We start from the raw sequence: 5,386 nt of genomic DNA, 5'->3' as shown, positions 1-5,386 counted from the left end.
CGCGCTAAGGACGCTGACGCCACCGAGGTCTGTGTCACGGAGGTCGACGCCACGGTGGCCACCCCCACTCATCACCGCTCGACAAGGACGACGCACCGCCGGAGCTCATCTTCACCAAGCCCGCGCTAAGGACACTGACGCCACCGAGGTCGGTGTCACGGAGATCAACACCACGGTGGCCACCCCCACTCATCACCGCTCGACGAGGACGATGCGTTACCGGAGCTCATCGTCGCCAAGCCGATGCCATAGAGGTTGACGCCGCTCCCATCACTCGCGCCCACTTCGTCATGATGACAGCGTAGAGGACGACGATGTGGAGCCCATTGAGATACCGCTCATCGTGAACGTCGTCAGGCCGACGCCCTGGAGGTCGATGGTACGCAGGTCGCCATCTCCGCTCTATTGGTCCATGGCCCACTTCGCCGCGCCGGAGACAAGCTACTCAAGGCGGAGATCCAGAGTTTGGTGTCACGACTTTCCTCCCTTCATGAAGCCGATGCCGTGAACGAAGGCATGGAGCTTGCCACGACGCCGTCGCTATCGACGTCGCCGAGCCAGTGCCAGTGAGGACGACATGGAGCTCTCCATCACACCACTGGTTTCCACTTCGTCACGCCGGGTGCCGCGGAGTTCACTATCACGCGGCCCATCACCGCTAACTCCTGCACATGCCCGCACTATGCCACCGATGACCACGAGATGGCTGCGCTGAAGACGGTGTCTATTGCGGCCGACTCTGTTGCATGGTGCGAAGGTGCTACACTGGACAAGCTCATGTACGGGCCACCGGCCACGCATGTGCCTATGCATGGGCCATGCACGTATATTCCTTCTGGTGGGAGAGCATTGCGTGCACACCAATCATATAAAACAAATAATAAAAAGCTACACGGACAAAAGCTCTCACTGGAGGATGATGCCGAAGGACTTTCTCATCATACTGTCTACTACTTCATCACGCCCGGGGTCGTTGAAGACGAATACACCGACATCGGCCCGTCTTCTGTTTCGCCGCGCCATACACCATCAAAGGCGAGGGTGTAGAGCGTGCCCAAGCGTCATCCGCTCCTCCATGTTGGACGCTTGACGAACGTCGGAGTTCCAAAGAGGACGCCACACCGTAAAAACGACGCCCTATAATAGCGCCCGCATCCCGCTCATGAAGGTGGAGCCCCGCGATATGATGCCGTTGCCACCCAGGACACGCTCATCAAAGGGCGGAGTCAAAGGAAGTTGATGCCATCTGAAGTCGACGCCTACGATGCCTGTCGGCATACCGATCTACTTCGTCATCCTCGGTGTCGCCAAAGATTGAGACGCGCAGCACCCCACCTTCTGCTTGTCCACCCCGTCTTACTATACAGCTCTGAAGATGAACATGTGAGCACGGTGACGTCCACTCGGCGCCCGGATGCGAAGTGAAGGCCAGGGGCCCACACCATGATGCCATGATTCAGATGGCCTCCTACCCCTGTGTCCCTGCTACCGGCGCCACACTCATTCTGAGGCCGAAGCCGAGCAAGTTGGTGCCGCCCGAGGACAAGGCGCGGCTGCAGGGCGACGCGACTTCAACAACAACACCGCTCCTCTATAATCATGTGAGACGATGCCTTGACTACGCCGACTGCCGTGGACTCAGCGTCTGGCCTGGACGAGGTGTCGACCACTCAGGTCATGCTGGCGCGAGCAACGCGACGGTCATACACCGACGCTGGTCTCTATCGACAATTACTCCCGCAGGGCGTAGACCCTTGTACACCCCGAGAAGCTACTGGTCGTCGAGAAGTCCGAGCCGAGCATGATCCATGCTACCCCAACAACAACTCCTCCAATGCCTCCAAGACCGACGAGACACGACGGCGAGGGCGAGCGTGGCCACTACAAAGGCTACGCTACTCACGGCGCGTGTACCGACGAGGACAAGGGCTCTGCCGCCGCCCACACATACATCACCATCATCATGCATGGAGAACGCAAAGCAAAGACGACGAATATGACCACACAACTCAATCGGAGGTATCTCATGGAGCAACCCGCGAGAGTAATTAACCGAGAGTCTTCCGAGGCCCCGGGAACCAGGAGATCACACAATCGCCATAGTCAGCCCGGCCGCGCTAGTAGGCCATGGAGCGCACCTTTTTATTATGGGATCTTGTAATTTTATTTTTCCAAAGAGATTAATGAAATACATGTTTCCTGTACCTTATTTTGTTTGTGTACCATGGTGCACTGGCACGCCCACATACTCATTTCTCCTTTCCTGGCGTATGAGAGAAACACACTTCCTTCTTTCCTTCTCCCCAGAGTCCTGGATGTTTTTCTCGTGTCAAACACTAACTGTTTGAAGAACAAAACCAACCGTTCTAAAGTGAAATTCCAACAGACAACAAGATCTCGTAGCTATATTGCACACTGCAATGCTCTTGTAAATACCTGCTACTTCCTTCTTTTTTCTGTCTCAATTATCGTATCTATATTGACTTGTTCCAAATACAGAGGAAAGCCTGTGCGGACCAAAGAGAACCTGAACCGAATGCATTGCAAATCTTCAAGCATTGCCATACCAGCAAGATGAAGGGCATGAGCACACTAGTTCAAGCCGCCGTTGTAAGTCCTTACTCCTCCTGCATTTGAACTGATTGGTACTGTAATGTGTTCATTTAACTACTTGGTTTGCAGCCAATGTCAGTTACTCTGTTCACTTTTATGCACAGTTGTCTTAACGTATCATTTCACCTTACATGGTTTAAAAGAGATGAAGGATATTTTTTTGGTCTTGATCTGTAATCTAGTTGTTATGTTCACGTGCGCACACAATTATAAAATAGCATGTTTTTTTATATCCGTTTGCCCATGATATGAATAATGTTATACTATGTTCATCCTATTTTAAACCATGTCTCTTTATCCTTAGATGTCAACGAATGTGAGGAAATAAACAATACAGTAGGCATACTACATGGACATATGTTCCGAAAGTGATTTTATTATGTAGTTGGCACTACAATACATGCTAATGTATTATAGTAGTTCACCAAAATAAGTTATGTATAAACGTGTAACCTACGTTGTATGTTTTTGTCTCATTAGTAACTTATCTAGTACACTAATCTACAAGTTCAAACTTTTAGGAAGCTATGAAACCAATGATTGAACTGCCACAACCACCTAAAGGTGATGAGGCTACCACAGGCACAATGTCACCTCTTGCTGCAGTGCGTCAGTATCTCTCCACTAACAGTGCAAAAAGTACCTTCCTACATAAATCTGGGTTGGTTGTCAAGGTAACCTCATCCAAATTGCCTACTAAACAAAATCTTCCTGCTAGACAGAGTGATATATCTGTGCTCCAGACACAAGTCCAATCCCTAATGGACGTTGTTTTGGAAACAAGAATAGTGGTTGACAAATGTCGTCAAGATATGAATGGTTTTGAAACTAGACTATCGGACATTCGCTTCGTTGTTCAAGAGCAATGGCGGAAAAAGGTGAAGATCGTGCTGCTTCATCAGATTCTACAGCCTGAAACATTAGCACTCAGGTCAAATGATCTGTGCTTCTATACATTTAATGGTGCTTTTATCTGCAAGGACTGTAAACTTTATGCCAACAGGCCTTTTTTGTATGGTTGTATTTTATTTTGTTGTGATACAGCATTTATGATGCTGCCAAAGGCTGCAGTAATTACGATGCTATTTTTGTATAGTGTAGGTTTATCTTAGTAATGTATTCGCTCGAAAGCTTCGTAGGAGCCCAACATGCCAACATTCCTCGGGCCCATTCCAATTGGGCTAAAAATGATTATGGGCCGAAATTTGCATGTAGCGCACTAAAAATATCTGGGCCTAAATCAGCATAAGCTTTCATATTTTTCTGGTAGGCCTATGCCCATAGTGGGCCTTTAACAGGCCTAAACATAATTTGGGTCCTCAGTAACAAATAGGCTGTTTACAAGTGTAAATATCTCGAGCCCATAAAAAACATGGGCCTTTAATAGACCGAAAGTGAGATTGGGCCCTGATTGGGCCAAATAACCCACTGGTCTTAGCAGGCCGAAATGGTGGCCCATTTACGATGCAGATCTTTGATAGGCCAAAATTTGAACGGGCCTTATGCGCCGACCTAATACACGGGCCTTTAACAGGCCGGAAGTTCGGTCGGACTAGATTATTGTCATTTTTATATGGGCCGTTAATGGGCCCGATGTGACGTTGGGCCACATATGGCCCATGGTTTTCGTCCGACGTTAACAGGCCTAAAACCACAACATCCTGCAAGTGGCCCAAATCTATAGTGGGCCTCTAGGCCGAATGTCAGACATGGCCGAATATGACCCAAATCCTTCACGGTCGTTTATGGGTCGAAAGTTTCAATGGTCTGTAAATGGGCCCAAATGAACCAGGACCTTTAACAAGCCAGAAATACACCGGGACATAATTCGGCCCAAATACTTAGCAGACTATTAACGGGCCAGAAGTGACCATGGGCCACGATGATGACAAGTTTAGGACAGACCGTTGACGGGCTGATTTGACACTAGCCGTACGGGCCTTAACAGAGAATGTTGGGCCTTTAGCTGGGCTGATTTGACACTAGCCGTACGGGCCTTAACAGAGAATGTTGGGCCTTTAGCTGGGCCGACCCATTATGGTCTGCAAAATCTTGTGGGCCTTTAGCTGGGCGGGCCTATTGTGGCGCTAAATCTTGTGGGCCTTTAGCTGGGCCGGCCCATAATGGTCTGCAAAATCTTGCGGGCCTTTAGCTGGGCCGGCCCATTATGGTCCGCTAAATCTTATGGGCCTTCAGTTGGGCCGGCCCATTTAAACTTTATGGGCCACTTTTGGGCCCGTCCATGTGTCAACATATCATAGGCCCATCTCGACTGTTGGATGACACTACAAAAAAAGACACATCCGTGACATTTTGGGCCGAACGATTTTTTTTTCTATCATACATATGACACTTCTATGACGATAATTGTGACAGAACCCGGTGTCATCATAGATGTGGTGGGCTCCTACTTCTATGACAAAAAATCATGACAGAAAATGGGCTTTTCGTCCTGGGCGGGCCGGAGACGCAGCTGCATGACATTCTTTGGGCCGTCCATGATGGAAAAAAGCGTGGTAGAAGCGAGGGGGTGGAAAATTTTGGGGAGTTGCCGGTTACGGTGGGAGGTCGGGGGCCGAGCGATGCACGTTTCTCTCGTACACGTGCGAGGCGTTGGCTCTAACTAAACCCGAGCGAGGCGTTGGGCTCTAACTGAACCCGAGCGATTGCACTGCAGGCTATGCGTTACTGAACCCGAGCGATCGATCGATGGCTGTTAACTGAACCCGATGGAGCGATTCCTTCGCTACTGCTGCTAACTGAAGCCGATCGA

Source organism: Triticum dicoccoides, chromosome 4B, assembly GCF_002162155.2.
Source record: "Triticum dicoccoides isolate Atlit2015 ecotype Zavitan chromosome 4B, WEW_v2.0, whole genome shotgun sequence".
Taxonomy (NCBI): domain Eukaryota; kingdom Viridiplantae; phylum Streptophyta; class Magnoliopsida; order Poales; family Poaceae; genus Triticum; species Triticum dicoccoides.
This window is presented reverse-complemented; position numbering follows the sequence as displayed.